Below are 17,186 nucleotides of genomic sequence, written 5' to 3'. Positions count from 1 at the left end.
CACCTCTCTACGTATCTCGTCTGAAGTAATACCTCTTAGAGTTGGGTACAAAATCTTCAGGCCTGGCTTCCTTTATGCGATTGCTCAACTCACACTATTCTTGGATGAACACATAGTTAAAGCTTTGGCATCTGACGTCACGATAAGATTCCCGCAAACATACATCACCGATTGCTCCTCCAGAGAAGGAGTTTTCGCGTGAATCCCGGTGATACTGAGTATTTACTGAATGAAACAATACCAATAGGATGAGGAAAACTGGCAAATAAAAGAACTCTTTGACCACCATTGAGGTTAATCTCACCGGAAATGAAACAATGAAATTGAATGGGCATAGTGACAAATATGCAGTCATCCACAAAAACACGGCGAAGAAGGTAATTGCGAATGGAGGGCACTTAATGCTTGGCTTTGTTTCAAACATATGACATATGGCACGCGGCACACACAACGTGAAATATGACACGCATTCATATTAACAGCATAATGCGAGGCGGTGTGCGTGAGATATGGCACGGGTAAATGGGACACGGCTCCTAAAACAGTCCCATTGCACGTTCTTCTTTCTGTACCATGACAATGTTTAAAAATTACAATTATTTTATTTAATAGAGACAGAGGTCGTCACTCCTAATGCATGAAAAAAGGAGCAGAAAAATAGACATAAATTAAAGTAAATTCTTTTATTTCCGATCCATTTCCTTCAGTAGCAGCAGCCATTTTGCTGATCCAAATAATCCACTTACTCTTTATAAATAGAACACTGTGTTGGTCGCCGTTAGCGACGCTTCTAAAATTGCCAAAAATAATGCATTTCATAAAAATGAACACGACTTCTTTTCCACGTAAATTGTATCAGATAAAAATTAATTTTAAACAGCAGTTCATTTTCCCGATCTGAACGTAGAAGTTACTCTTACAGAACAAAGGGTTAGTAAAGATCCCTATAGTTTTTTCTTCTTGCTGGTTTATGCCATTATCTTTATTTCACACGTAGATTAGATCAACCAAGAAATATTAACATTAAACCAAGTTATGCCTTTCAGTGCTTCTCTCCTGGTGTTGAGAACTTTAATCTAGTTTGGGACTGGCAGTCAGTTATTTTTGAAAATGCCTGTGTGCAGTGTGAACAATGACATTCTCCTCATCATACATGTAACCGGCATTTATAATTCTTCAGATGTCAGATTTTTCGATGTTGGCTTTGGATGTTTATGTTTTTTACAAGATATGGCTATAACATCAAGAAAATTCAGACCCAAACGGAACACAATAAACAAATGGTCAATGTCCGCAATCTGAAATTTAATGGGGTTTGAGAAAATCCTTTGTTTATTTGGTCAATTCTATCTCGGGTTCATGTCAGGATAGAGATTCATACTGAGCTGAGACTAAATGAGAGACTTTAGGGTTGGTGTTGACCTAATGCTATAAAGTAGGCTTGGATGGATTGGATGTTGCAATTTTCTGTCTGCTCAATCTGGTTTAAATCAACATTTTTCAAAACTTCTGTCATATCATAGAATCTGCTTCTGTCTGTGAATTAAACTCCTCCAGCCAAAGACAACGATTTCACAAAAATGAAGCATGGTGTTGGCAATACTGGCAGGTACATGCTCAAATGTACGAACTTAAGTAAAGATGCAACAAGACACTTTGGAATGGATTCTGACAACCCACATCATTAGGAATGAAAAAAAAAAATAAAAAATAAGAGGAATTTGATAATTTCATTTTTCCGTAGTATACTCACACTACTTGCTGCAACAACAAAAAAAGAAAAAAAAAGAGAAAACAAAAAGAGAAAGGCAAACAAACAAACAAACAAACAAGATGTCAGATGATAATGTGTTAGTAGTATAACATACACCTGTAGTTCAAGTAGTGGTGCAGTGTCCAGAAACATTCAATATATGCATGAAAATGTATTTGAGTTATGAAAAAAAAGGCGAAAAAATTATGTAATTATTAAGTTTAATACATTTTTTATTTACCCTGATAACGATTCCTCAAAGACTATCTTTAGCGCTGTATTGTTCTTTTTCTAATTCCATTTGATTATCTCACCAAATCCAAATTCCTATGTTAGGCAATGGCCAGCGTTAATTGATGATCTTACGTTAAATTGTTTCCCAGCAACAAAAATCATTCCCAACAACCCTTGGGCCGATCGTACAAAATTGTACGACACCGTTAACCTTTCGAAAATGCTTGTTTTACGTCCGATCGTTCTGAAATTCCGACTATAGCATGTAGACATTCGAAGCCAATAACATGGGTAGTTTTAGCTCCGAACTATTAAACGTGACCTTGGGAGCCCCTTCCGAAAATTAATTCCATACGATTTCAAAGTGGGAAGATGGCATCCGAGGCGAAGCGTCAGAAATACAGCGTAGCCGAGGCTTCAGAGATGATTTTTGACGATGGAAGTGAGCATGGTGGTATGTCTAGTGGTGAGGAGTCCGAATTAGACAGAAAACTGGAAAATCTTAGCGAAGAATCGAGGTAAGTAATCAGTAAACATTCTTGCGATATTCAAATAGGTAAAGCATGTGGTCTTGAAACGGTGTAAAACCACACTTACTTTTACTTTTCGCGCTCGAATCCTTGTTTCTTTGCGTTAAGACAAACCTGTAGATTTATATTTGTGAATGTAAAGCAATATGTATTGTGATCAAACATGATTTTAAAGCGACAGAGTAAATATTATCCAATGGAATTTTAGAACGCAACGCGCTAAATTATAAGCTGATCACAGATCGAATGACCCAGTGCGCAATCAAATCCTTTATTTGAAAACAGCAATTGGATAGATATGTATGGACCTGTATGTTATCTCATATGTTTTGTCTGTGTGTTTTTTTTTAGAAGTGGTTCTACTCGTCACACGCTGAAATTCACAAAACAGACAAGTTATGCAAAAAAATATGCGTTGTGAAAATGTTCGAGTGCAGTAATATATAGTGACAGTTTCGGGTTTCATTTCTGAATTGTTTTACTCTTGAAAAATACTGGTGGTGAATTACAAGTGAAAGGCTTTTGATATGTGTTGTGCTTTATTATTTTGAGGTTGACTATCTCATTTGTCCTTGTTTCAAGGCAAAATTTCAGAAATCAACCAAAGAAATTTACATAATATTTCATCTCTTCAGTGAATCGGAAGGAGACATGGGAGAGGTTAGGGAGCATGAAGAAGATCCTGATTGGATTGAAGGAGAGGTTTCAGAGGTTAGTGAGATTGAGAGTGAGGGTGAGATGGAGAATGAAGACACTGATGTTGGTGTTTCTGTTGATCCAGTGCCTTCCACATCCCATGCCACAGGCAGGGTTCGAAACTAACGGGTGTCCTATTGCCCGGGGCATGTAAAATTTGGCTTGGGCAACTGAAATCTTCAGGCCAGTTGCCCCAGTGGGCAACTGGCTTCCTCCATGCAGGGCAACTGCTGGAACTTGGAAGTAATAATAAAAATAATAATTTAAATCACTTAGAAATAATAAAGAAAACAGAAAACCAAGAAAAGTTGTCTTTTTTGTATGTAGCTAAACAGTAAAAGCACCTTGATTTTCAACGCTCTTCAGGGAGTGAGATCGCAAATGCGTCACTCATGTCAGCGGTACACTTCATGAGAGGATGCACAGAAAGATCTTGAATGCACATGTGTTCAAAATGGCGGGTAAAATGTCAGTGGGTAACTACCTTTTAGAACAGGGCAAGTACAGTTTTTGGGGGGCAACTAAAAATTAAATGGCAGTTGCCCAATGGGGCAAGTTACCTCAAAAGTTAATGTTGAACCCTGACAGGTAAGTTTTACAAGTCTGCAAGGTCACGTTGTCCTCTCAGGGCTAATAGGGTACCTGCCAGACGAGGTACCCATGGTGTTCGAGGTGCTAGAGTTTGTGCTTTAGTAGCTCAAGGTTCTACAAGTGATCGTGGTGGTAGTAGAGCCACAAAACGTGCACCCCCAACCCCAGAGGACCCTTCCTCAGAGAATACTTATAAATCATATCATGATGAGGATGAGGGAAATCCCTGTGATCAGTTTCCACCCCCTCCCTTTACACCTGCACGTCCTCTTGGGATACAATTCGAACAGCCTTTGCTCAGGGGTAGGATGAATACTGCTGTTGAGTTTTTTAAATTATTTTTTACTAAAGAACTGGTGAATAATATTGTTGAGCACACCAACAGCTATGCTGTTCAACACATTACTGAGGGTACCCATAGGAGTTATGCTCAAGCAGATGGATCATGGAAAGACACAACACCAGAGGAGATATACCGGTTGATAGCCCTTCTGATCTATTTTGGTTTAGTGAAAATAGGTATTACTATAAACAGGTATTGGAGTACCAAGACCCTCTACCATGGTTTATGGGCAAGATCCATCATGCCCAGAATACGATTTCAAGGGCTCATGGCCTTCTTGCATGTTGTAGATCCTGCATCTGAGACCCCCAGTAACAAGTTACGTAAAGTAGAGTCCCTTGTCAACTATTTTAAATCTAGATGTGTTGCTTTGTATCAGCCCAGAAAACATGTGGCCATCGATGAGCGAATGGTCAGGTCTCGTCACAGGTCTGGCATCAGGCAGTACACAAAGGACAAACCAACTAAGTGGGGAATAAAACTGTGGGTACTCGCTGATAGTTCTAATGGTTATACTGTAGACTTCAACATTTACATTGGAAAAGATGCTGCAAGAGGGATTAGTGAGTTTGGGCTTGGGCATGATGTTGTGGTAAGACTTATTAGCCCCTACTATGATCAAGGTTATCACTTGTTTATTGACAATTTTTATACTTCAGTTCATCTCATGAAGCATTTATTTCAGCATGGAGTCATTGCTACAGGTACCATTTTGGATACCAGGAAAGATTTCCCAGCAAACCTCAAGAAAGGAAGCAAATGGGGAAAGGGCAAAGCCAGGGGTAGTATGCGGTGGCAGAGGGATCCGCCCTGCTTAGTCTTGCAGTGGGTTGACAATAAAGTAGTATCTATGATCAGTACTTCTGGTAATGCTAATGACTCTGTGCAGATAAATCGTAAAATAAAATCTGATGGTGTGTGGAGCTCATTAGATGTACCTCAGCCTCAGGTCTTTGCAATGTACAATCAGTATATGAATGCAGTGGACCGATCTGACCAGATTCTGGCCACCCACAATGTGCAACGCAAATGTATGAGGTGGTGGAAGACCTTAATTTTTCACCTTATTGACATTGGTGTTGTCAACAGTTTTATTCTTTTCAGAGAGCACCAGAGGAACAATCCAGATAATCCTGCCCTCAGAAGGACCTCAGAGTATTCACTGGGTGACTTCAGGGAGGAGCTTATCCGTGGAATTTGTGGTTTTCTTGATTATGACAACCCCCCTGTGTCCACTGCAGGCAGACCCCCAAGACCAGCTCCCCAAACCAGCCAATTTGTGACAGAACACATTCCACTTCAGGGTGAGCATAGGAGAAACTGTGTGGTCTGCTACAGGGAAGGTAGGGGTGAGGTAAAGGTACAAACCTACTGCAGTGCGCCGCAGTGTGAGGGAAAGTATATGCATGTTGCTAAACAGAGAAACTGCTTTGCAGTATTTCATAGTGCAGAGTATCACCTTCCCAATCCTTGAACCTTGATTTCCTGTTTGCTCTGAAACCCTCCATGTGTGTATGTTGTGTTTTACATGTACATAGGAAAACAAGATCGGAGAAAATAGGGGTAAAAAAAATTTTGTTTTGTCATTGCTTATGCTTTAAATGTTGTGATGAATGCCTTTTATTATTTAGCTGTGGGGCCTGCCTAGGGTTGGCAAGGGTGAGATGAGGGTGCCCCACACCATTTTTATTATACCAGCATTTTCTTGAAGGTAAATACACACCACTCAAACTACATGAGAGAAAAAAAAATTCCATTTTATTAACTTCAATCAGTGTTCAACAGATTTTTGTAACACTTTGCAGATTTATCACACCACTAAAACAACATGAGAGAAAAAAAAATTTCCATTTTATTAACTTCAATCAGTGTTCAACAGATTTTTGTAACACATTGCAGATTTGTTATTTTCCAACCAGTTTTTATGGAGATGTTGCCCATTTAAAAAGGAACCTTTTTAGTTCATTTTTGCCCCATTACTTTATATCATTTGGGTATCACTTAATTCAAAGTTCAAATTTTGATGATATGGTATGCTAATTTGAAAGCATTCATTGAGGTGGTTTTTTTCCTTGAAGAGGAAACATGCATTTCAGGAAAGCTTATTTACTGCTGTTTCAAGTAAGATATAGCTTACTTCCCTTGTGTAAATACTTGGTGAGGAAAAATTCTTCAATAATCTGGGTAAATTTTTATGGATTTGGGTTACTGTTTGGAAAAAATAAGCTAATTAATTCTGTGTGTGTTCTTTTTCATCGAGATTCTCTGGATGTCTTTACCATAAGATAGGGAATATTTCATCTTGAATTGTTTCCTTGTAAATCCATTCTATTCAGGCCAATGCTGTTTTAAAGTCAAAAGTTGCATGATAATTCATGCAAACTGTATGCCATTTTCTTAGCATGATTTAAAATACATGGATTTTTGAAGGAAAAATATTTTTTTCCGCAAAACTTATTTCATCCTCTTTCACATGAGATACAGAACTACTCACTAGTGCAAATGCTGTTGACAAAACAAAAGAAAAAAGTTTGTTGTCTTTTGTCATTTTTTGGGAAGTTGCGAATTTAATTTTAATTGTTTTAGTGTAGTATTAAGTGTTTTTGTAAAGGGTAGTTATTCATGAATAAATATAGGCATGCCTATTATCATTTTATATTTCCAAATCCTAATGATACCTGTTTGACAGGAAAATTATGTTTCAAAAGAAAAAAACATACAACTCACAGCTTTCATCTTACTTGATGTTTAAAGTAATTTAAGATTTTGATGGACTGTAATGAAATCTGTATTTTGCACTGAAACTTTGTAAATTTCCTAAATTTAACAACATTGATTCCATATAGTTTTTCATCATCTGTCACTTTATATGAGCACAGAAAGTCAGCTTTAGTAATAACTTAATGCATGTGATTACTGCAATATCCATAATGAAATGTGCTAAAAAAAAACAATCCATAGATACTTTCAGGCTTTCCTACAATTACTTCCCCCCTCCTCAATCCTTCTCCCATTTAAAAATGGTTATATCATTATCTGTTACTCAGGCATTAGTAGTGTAATATATGATATATAAATGTTATTATATTATCAAGTGGTATGAAATACTTGAGATCTTCTTATCAGTGTTACTTTCAGACAACAATATTGTTAAAATGAAAGTTAGCAAAATATGTCTATACAAAGTCTATTAATATTACTGGTTACAATAAGTGGTAACATAGATGTATTACAGCCCTAATTATTGTGCAGTTATTGGAAAGATTTTTCACAAGGATCAATGGTTGTACTGTATTTAGTTCAATACTCAATCTCTCAAAATGCATTGATTACAATTTTTCCTGGTAATTTCACCTCAAACCCCTAGAGTTTGTGCCATTGTATTTGGTTGGGAAATACATTCCCGATTTTTACCACGGGGTGTTTCTTGGGTTTTATATCAGGCAGCACATAAAGTAAGTTCTGCATTAGCAGTCTGTTAACAATTTTTATTACAATGTAGTCTGATTACATATGCAACAGCAACCGCATATTATTTTAGTAAGTTATTGGCTGTCACTAGAAATGAAGGGTTTTTAGAACCGATGTACTACTTTCATTAGCTCTCACTCATGACCTATAAACTGTAACTTTTGATTGATGTTCTACTTTATAGTTCTTTTGTTTAACCTCAAAAAAGTTTGATTTGTGTTGTTTCAGCAGATATTGATATTGACTGCAACTGGAAAAATTTCGTTTGCTCAACTGTCGCATGTATCGATAATCTTAACTAACTCCAGATCCTTGCCCTAGTTTTTAATTTTTTGCACTATGAATTAGGATACATATATACACTATTTGCAACTTGGCTGCCATAGGAAGGCTTCAATATTTCTTGAAACAACACATGTCAATATTCCTTTACTTAAGGGAATTTGGAACCTAGCTTGGATGAGTTAATACTTGGTAAAGAATTGTGAATATTTTATTAACTTACAGTAGTGGTGCAAATAAATTACGTTTCGGAGATAAAAATGTTTATCCATGTGATGCTCTCGCAATATATCCGCATTATATGTTTATCCATCAGTGGCAGGCGAAGCAAATACACGAGTAACTATTTTCCCTCCTGCAGTATTCTGCCATAATGGAAATTTCACTGTCGTAACCATGGTTATGGACACACCTCTGTCACACCTCTTTATTGCCCCAATCAGAGCTTGCGTGTAGCTTTCCCAGAATGCCCCTGCAATTATGAATTAGTTCATCTCTACTTCATAATTCCAAGTGAAACACAGATGCCCCGTTTTTCTCCTTCCAGTAGCCGTAAGAGTTCTATTTTGTATTCGTAATCTTGAGCTAGCCTTTCGTAGAGTGGAGTTTTTCTTGCAAGTCTTTACAACCGACTTTAACTCATTCAGAAGAGGTAAGAACAAAGAAGTTCGCCGCTTGGTCAGCGAGGAATCGTGTGAAAATTATTCCTTTCGTTGCTCTGGTCAGTTAGCCTCTCTTTTTTTTTTTGTGACTGACGCGTATTGATAAATACTGTTAATGACGATGACAAAAATTGCTATTTAAATGATTTGCCCTTGATACCAATTTATATGTTAGTTCCTGGAACTGTCGTTTAGTAATCCTTCCATGTTTTCGCGATCTATGGCCTCCAACAATTCAATGAGGAACAAAGTTATTGAGGAAACTGAGAGATAGCCGTTTTGAGGTGTGCAGTTAGGCAGTACAATGTACTACAGACGCTGCCCCACAAGTCAGTGGCACCGATGCATAAATCAGCCTGTGTGGTGGAATGTCCATAGGCATTCTCCCTTGACATGTGTATGATGGTTGATGGCTTTCAATTCTATCGAGATTTATCCAAGCTAGGCCTTCCAGGTGAAAGATTTAGAATAAGTGACTGAATTGGTTATCAATTGTTTACTCTAAGACTCCCACAATTCTGCACAATGCTGGGTTTGGTGATAGGTTATATATATATATATATATATATGATAGGTTATATCCTCACTACTAGGAGCTATACCATTTTTTAACAGTTAGGAAAATCAACTTTAATTTGCATTACTATATGGCAAGGTAATTTAGAGGTAAATACCAGCACTGATTTGGTTCTTACTTGTTTGGTACTTTTCCATGTACACCATTTCCACTGAAATGATCATAACCCGTGTAATTTTGTTTTGAAAGGCACCAACTTTAAAATTAAAAAGTTTACTTCAAGTGCAATACAATGAATCACTTGCTAACTTTGCTTGCTTGAGTTCTACTGAGGAATATTGGCCATCAGTTGTTTTTGTAAGAATTCAGGAAAATGTTCTCCAGTATGGCCCTCAGGCTTGGGAAGAAGTTATTATTTGTGGTTATAGCTGAATTCATCTGCTGCAATGACATTTACAACATGATTGAGAGAAAGTTGATTTTATTTTAATATTTTTAATAACAATTTAAGGTGACGTGGTGGGCATGGCCACCACATCCACTGCCCAGGCCAATGCCACCATGCCCCTCTCTTCCTCCTGTTTGGCCTCTCTGCTGTTGAAACATTTTTTTTATTTCTTTGAGAGAAAAGAAAAGAAAAAAAATTAATGAAAAGTTGTGATAAGACAATGCTCTTACAGGATGTTAACCAACTGACAACTATACTCACAAGATCTAACTAATTAACCCTAATACTTAAGATCTCCATTTGTATTATCATAGATTTTTATCTTTTCTACAATGATTGCATTCTGCAACTTTTGATGTAATTGGAAATTAAATGGTCTTTGTATATGTGTATGTATTGGAAACCATTGTAATCAACCTTCAAGGGGTCTTTTATTTGTTTTAATGTGCCACACTCAGCAATACTTTAGAGTCTGACGTGAATTCAAGCAAAGCCAGTTAGGACAATTGGTACAGAAAGCAGTCAGGAAAGCAACCTATAAGTGACCACATACATTTTATTAACTGCTTTTTATCTAGTTGATGATGCCTTTAATACAACAGTTTGATTGTTTAGACTTACATAATTATATGTAGATGTCACTGACACATTTTCTTTAAAAAAATTCTAGTGCAAGCAACAGTTTTGATGTGAAGTTTGTATATTGAAATGATCTGAAAGTACATTTTTGGAGGTACTGAATGTGTAATGGCACACTACCTCACATATCTGCTTCACTCAGTTTCAGTGGGTAGTATTAGAATGCATTGTACACATATGTGATATATATGTAATTAATGCTCTGTTTGTTTTGTGTTTACAAAATTAATTACGCAACTTCAGAGTGCAAAGATCTTGTCATTTAGATATTACAAATTTCTTTGATGCAAAATGCTGTGTATAAAATATTAATGTTGTATGAACTGATAGTGATTCTTGTCTCTTTGTTTCCAGATTGGTGCTAAAATATGCCAAAGGACTAGTATATCTGCTTGTGAGCATCATGCTCATAACTTTGTGTAAATTAGCTCAGGAAAGTGTCGAAATGGTATGGTTGAAGTAAAATATTGATTTGATGCAAAACACAATCAGTTATCTGTAGCTTTGTGATTTCCTAAGATAATGACATCCATAAAAGATGCATATGTATTATTGATTTTAACAATGCTTCAAATAGATGCCGAAAGTGGGTTCTTTCACTGATGGTATTTTTTGAAAGACGTACATTTTAATTAGCAGTCTTAATAACTTGTACAAAAAGGAACATTGATTATTGAAAGCCCAAATAATACCATCACTATACAGAAAAGAATGTGGTAACTTAATTCTTTTTAACCACTTGTTAAATTAATGTAATTATAAGTTATTTAGGAGATAAACAGATCTAAGATATGCCACCTGAGTTGTATAGTAGCAACTGTTACTGTGATCCATAATTCCATTCAAATTCCACAGTATTAACTAAAAGACTAATAACTTTGTGTAAGGTAAGTTTTCTCTTGGGTATTTCTCTCATGATTGTGGAGTTCAGTTACATAGTCTAAAATTAAATTTAACTTTATTGTCATGGATGTTGCAAGAACATACAAATATGATTGGAAATGTAGATTTTTACTGTGAGATGACTGTTTCCTTAGTATATTTCTCTCACAGTTTCTTATTTCAATTACAAATCAATGAAAACAACAGGAACATCAATAGCCACAAACAAATTAAAATTAACTTGGTTAGAGTCATTTGGGACATTGAACTTTATCGCATGGAAAGAAAAAGATCACATCACTCAAGAGGGAAATGCTAAGATTCAACCAAGTTATGCCTTTCAGTGCTTCTCTTCTGGTGTTGAGGTAAGAATTTTTATCCAGTTTGGGACTGGCAGTCAGCAATTTTTGAAAACGTAATGCCCCATTCAGTGATTTATTCACTAGAAACAGAATCTTGAAAATGACACGGTATTGGATTGGTTGCCAGTGAAGCTCCTGCAAAACAGGTGTGATATGCTGAAACTTACTCATTTGACACAACTCTAGCCACCATGTTCTGTACCAATTGCAATCTTTGTAACTGATACTTAAGCAAGCCATATAATAGTGCATTACAAAAGTCTAGTTTCAATGTGACAAATGCGTGAACAGCAACTGCTGCTGTTTCTTTAGTGAGATACTTCCCAATTCTAGATATGTTCCTGAGATGATAAAATGATGATTTAGGATGAGACTACGTGAGTGACTTTAGGCTTGGTGTTGACTCAATGTTATAAAGCAGACTTGGATGGATTGGATGTTGCAATTTTATAGCAGCTCAATCTGGTTTAAATCAACATTTTTCAAAAATTCTGTCATATCACAGAATCTGCTTCCATCTGTGAATTACATCCTTCAGCCAAAGACAATGATTTACCAAAAATGAAGCATGGTGTTGGAAATACTAGCAGGTACATGCTCAAATGTACAAACTTACTAAAAGATGCAACAATGGATTCTGACCACCTAGGTCAACAAGAAGGAAAACAAAAATGAAGGATTGATATTATCCATAGTCATACTCAAACTACCTGCTAGTTGAAGCAGTGTCCAGAAACATTCAATATGTGCATGAAAATGTATTTGAGTCAAAGAAAAAAATAATAAGAGAAAATTATGCAATTGTTATGTTTAATACATTTTGTATTTACACTGATAACAATACTTCAAAGATTCTTTTTCATACAGTATTGTCCTTTCATGATTAATTCCATTTGGTTATCTCGCTGAATCCAAATTCTTCCTTTAGGTAACAGATTAGTGTTAATTGATGAGCTTACATTCAATTGTATGTTAGGGAAAAATTGGTAAGACTCTTGATTAATTGTAATTGTCTTAGTGTACCAGTAAATGGGTAGTTTTTTATGAATAAATATAGGCATGCCTATTATCATTTTATATTTCCAAATTCTAGTGATACCTGTTTGAAGGGAAAATCATGTTTCAAAAGTTTGGCTGACATACAACTCATCACTTTTATCTTACATGATGTTTGAACCAATTTAAGATAATGATAGATTGTAATGAAATCTGTATTTTGCACTGAAACTTTGTAAATTTCTTAAATTTAACAAAATTGATTCTATATAGTTTTTAATCATCTGTCACTTTATATGAGCACAGAAAGTCTGCTTTAATAATAACTTAGTGCATGTGATTACTGCAATATCTGTGATGAGATTTGCTGAAAAAAAATTCATATATACTTTCAAGTGTTCCTACACTTCCTTCCTTACATTAAAAAATGGTAATATCATTATCCGTTACTTAGGAATTAGTAGACCAATATATCGGATACGAATATAGTGTTAAATTATCTACTAGTATGAAATACTTGAGATCTCCTCATCAGTGTTACTTTGAGACAACAATATTGTAAAAATTGGAAGTTAGCAAATTAGGTCTTGACAAAGTCTATTAATATTTACTGGTTACAGTTAGTGATAACATATATGAATTGGAGCCCTAATCATTGTGCGGTTGTCGCAAAGGTTTTTCACAAGGATCAGTGGTTGTAATGTATTTTACTCCATCTTTCAAAATGTATTGATCACAATTTTACTCAGTAATTTACACCTCAAACCCCCAGAGTTTGTGCCATTGCCTTTGGTTGGGAAATACATTCCCAATTTTTACCACTGGGTGTTGCTTTGGTTTTCATATCAGGCAGCGCATAAAGTAAGTCCTGCAGTAGCAGTCTGTCAATTATTGTTGTTATAATGTAGTCTGTAGTCCGGATATTATATTAGCAAGTTTTTGGATATGAAGGGTTTTAGAACCGATCTACTTCTCTTGTTAACTCTCATTCATGACCTATTTACTTTATGGTTCTTTTGTTTAACCTCAAAAAAGTTTGAATTGTGTTGTCTCAGCTAATATTGATTTTGACTGCAACTGGAAAAATTTCGTTTGCTCAACTGTCGCATGTACCAATAATCTTGAGTAACTCGAGATCCTTGTCCTTGGTTTACATTCTTGCACTGTGTATTAAGATACATGTATACACCATTCACAGCCTGGCTGCCATAGGATGACTTCAATAATTGCTGAAACAACACATGTCAATATTCCTTTACTTTAAGAAACTAGGAAGAAAAGTAGGTCTCACCCGTTTTGTAACCTGGTTTAGACGAGTTATTACTTGGTAAAGAATTGTGAATATTTTATTTACTTACCGTAATAGTGCCAGTAAATTACGTTTCGCAGATAAAAATGTTTATCCATGTGATGCTGTTACAGTATATCCGCATTATATGTTTATCTATCAGTTGCAGGCGAAGCAAATACACGAGTAACTATTTTCCCTTCAGCAGTATTCTGCCATATTGGAAAGTTCAATTTCGTAACCATGGTTATGGACACACCTTCGTCACACCTCTTTATTGCTCCAATCAGAGCTTGCGTTTAGCTTTCCCAGAATGCCCCTGCAATCGTAAAGCCATTAGTTCATCTCCTCATCAAATCTTTTTGTGAAACGCAGAAGTTTGTTTCTCTCCTTTCAATAACCGTGGAAGTTCTATTTTGTCTTTGAGATCTTGAGCTAGCCTTTCGTAGGGTGAGGTTTTTCTTGCAAGTCTTTACGACTGACTTTAACTCATTCGGAAGAGGTAAGTACAAAGTAATTCGCAGCTTGGTAAGTGAGGAGTCGTATGAAAATTATTCCTTTCGTTGCTCTGGTCAGTTAGCCTCTCTTCCTTTTTTTGTTACTGACGCGTATTGATAAAGACTGTGAACGACGATGTCAAAATACCTTTTTTAAATGATTTTCCTTTGATACTGATTTGTATGTTAATTCTTGGAACTGTCTTTTAGTAATCGTTCCATGTTTTCGCTCTCTAGGGCTTCCAACAATTCAGTAAGGAATAAAGTTATTGTGGAAACTGAGATAGCTGGTTTGAGGGGTGCTGTTGGGCAGTACAACGTAATACAAACGCTACTTTACAAGTCAGTGGCACCGAAGCATAAATCAGCCCATGTGGTGGAATGTCCACCACAGATAGGAAAATTAACTTCAATTCGCATTACTATATGGCAAGGTAGTTTTGAGGTAAATACCAGCACTGGTTTGGTTCTTACTTGTTCAGTACTTTTCCATGCAGACCGTTTCCACTGAAACGATCATAACCCATGTATTTTTGTTTTGAAAGGTACCAAACTTAAAATTAAAAAGTTCAGTCCAAGTGCAATATAATGAATCACTTGCTAACTTTGCTTGCTCAAGTTCTACTGAGGAATATTGGCCGTCAGTTGTTTTTGTAAGGGCCTCAGTAAAATATTCTCTTGTATGGCCCTCAGGTTGGTTAGAAGTTATGATTTGCAGTTATAGGGGAATTCATCTGCTGCGATGACAGTTAAAATGAACAAGAGACAGTTGATTTAATTTTGATATTTTAAAAAAAAATTTAAGGCGATATTGTGGGCATGGCCCTCAGGGAGAGGGGAGAGGCATACTCCTTGTAGGAGTGGCCTCTCCCTCTGCAGTTCAAACATTTGTTATTTCTTTGAGAGAAAATTAAAAGAAAAAAACAATTAAAAATTGTGATAACTGAAGGCCCTTACAAGGAGATGATACTCAACTGACAACTATACTTTTTATATTTATAACCTTATTACCCTAAAATCCCTGTTTGTAATATCATAGATCTTTATCTTTCCTACAATGCCTGCATACTGCAGCTTTTGTTGGAATTGAAATAAAATAGTCTTCTCATATGTGTTGTGTGTGTATGTATTGGAAACAGCTACAATGGACCTTCAAGGGATTTTTATTTTATCTATATTTAATTTCAATTTCTTTTTCAACAGTCAAAAATAATCCAAGTATTACCTTTCTTCTCCCTCTGTATTCAATATTTAAGAAATGATCTTAACCCTCTATTTTAGAATTTTCGAGAAATGGAATTTACTTGAATACAAATAGGGATTTACACTGTTTAGAAGTATCATTTGTGGCTCTAACTGAACGAACGATATATTTTCACAGTTGTTAGCTCCCGATCTCTGTTGGACAGTAAGAAACAAACTTAGTTTGTTTGAAATGAAAACATCATACCATGGAGAGTGCTTGAACAGTTTTATCCACTTGTTGCATTGATGAAGAAAACTCATCAGCTCACTGCACTCACCCATTTACTTATTTTATTTGTTGATGAAATCAAACTCATTTGTGCACACTTTCCATGGAATAATCTCTATTTGTTACTGATTGAAAAATATTTCTTGGGCCCCATATTGTTCTTAAAGTTGATTCCTTTCTTCATGAGCATTACAAATTTAAGTTTTTCTGAATTCTGTGGAAAATGACATTTAAAACAAATGTTAGCCAAGGTTATTGAAATGTCAGTTTACAATTTACCTTACCATTCCACTTCTTCCACCCCTTCGCTTTTCTTTAATTCTACTTGTCCACATCTCTTTTAAGAAAAAAGAATCCTCCAAACTCAAGTGCACCAGTGGTTCATTCTTCAGAATGTCAGGGGTTATTCCAGTCAATAGAAACAAAGAATTCTTGCTTTCTTTAAGCTTTTCAATACTGGCAAGTAGTTTAGTGTAGTTTTAAAAAAGAAGCAACTTGGCAATGATCTTTGCTTGAGCATCAGAACAATCTTAAGCATATTCTCAGTGCTACTAAAGAATAAACTGCAGGGTTGTCAGTTGAGTGATCAGTCAACTCTCTGATCCTAGGAGTGACAAGGCAGCACCATGATATAATGTAGTTGGCTGTTAGAGGAGACAAGCTGGAACAAATTTGAACATGGTGAGTTTTTACTTGTCATGGACAGCACTGTTTATAGTTTTGATTGAGCCTTAAATAATCTAATATCACTAGGGTTTGGTGACTCAACTTTGGTCTTGATTTTGGTTTGAAAATTACAAATGAAAAATAGAAACAAACAAATGTACACTTCAAGTTTAGAGAGCATCACAGTCCCAATATTGTTTCGAATTTATTTCTTTAAATTTTTTATTGTGTATTTTCATTTTCAGTAAATCAAACTAAGAGCAAAAGGATGCCCATTGCCAAATTTTCAACTCAGCAGAAGACAATTCTTGAACAGTTTTAATGTTACTCTCTGTAATCCCAAAGGGCAGCGGCAAACACATTTACTGCTTTATATTCACACCACTACTTCATAAAGGGCTGGCAGAAAAATAGAAAATAGTTGAAAGTGAAATGTGATCATCGCAGTAAATTTTCCAATTTAAGCAATTGGAAAGAAGAAGCCTGAAAAAAAATCAGGGCTTCAACGGGATTCGAACCCGTGACCTCCGCGATACCGGTGCGATGCTCTACCAACTGAGCTATGAAGCCACACATTGGGAGCGAGGTCAATTTATTGAGTTCATATCTTCCCGTGCAGTGAAATGATGTGAAGTTTTATATGAAATAATTCATATTTGTACTGCGGTTGTAGATGAAAGTGAAATGTGATCATCGCAGTAAATTTTCTTCTTTCCAATTGCTTAAATTGGAAAATTTACTGCGATGATCACATTTCACTTCCATCTACAACCGCAGTACAAATATGAATTATTTCATATAAAACTTCACAAAAAATAGTTGGTTGTTGAGTCTAGACTTCTCTTTTCAGGCTAC

General features: G+C 35.9%; 1 long non-coding RNA gene across 3 annotated transcripts; it reads left to right on the top strand.

Moving 5' to 3' along the window:
• The first annotated feature begins 8,393 nt into the window (after positions 1-8,393).
• LOC149052538 (uncharacterized) lies at positions 8,394-16,745 on the top strand. 3 transcript variants are annotated; one of them, XR_016186272.1, is made up of 5 exons: positions 8,559-9,106; positions 9,137-10,313; positions 10,521-10,614; positions 11,256-14,196; positions 14,429-16,745. It is a non-coding gene; the product is annotated as an uncharacterized LOC149052538 (long non-coding RNA). The 3 variants fall into 3 exon arrangements; XR_016186271.1 differs by having other exon boundaries at positions 10,521-11,556; positions 11,916-14,196; XR_016186269.1 differs by lacking the exons at positions 8,559-9,106; positions 9,137-10,313 and adding an exon at positions 8,394-8,552 and having other exon boundaries at positions 10,521-14,196.
• Positions 16,746-17,186: the final 441 nt, after the last annotated feature.

This window comes from Pocillopora damicornis, chromosome 1, assembly GCF_964200805.1.
Source record: "Pocillopora damicornis chromosome 1, jaPocDami1.2, whole genome shotgun sequence".
In the NCBI taxonomy this organism is placed as follows: Eukaryota; Metazoa; Cnidaria; class Anthozoa; order Scleractinia; family Pocilloporidae; genus Pocillopora; species Pocillopora damicornis.
The sequence above is the reverse complement of the archived record's forward strand: the minus strand, read 5'-3'. Positions and strand labels throughout refer to the sequence as shown.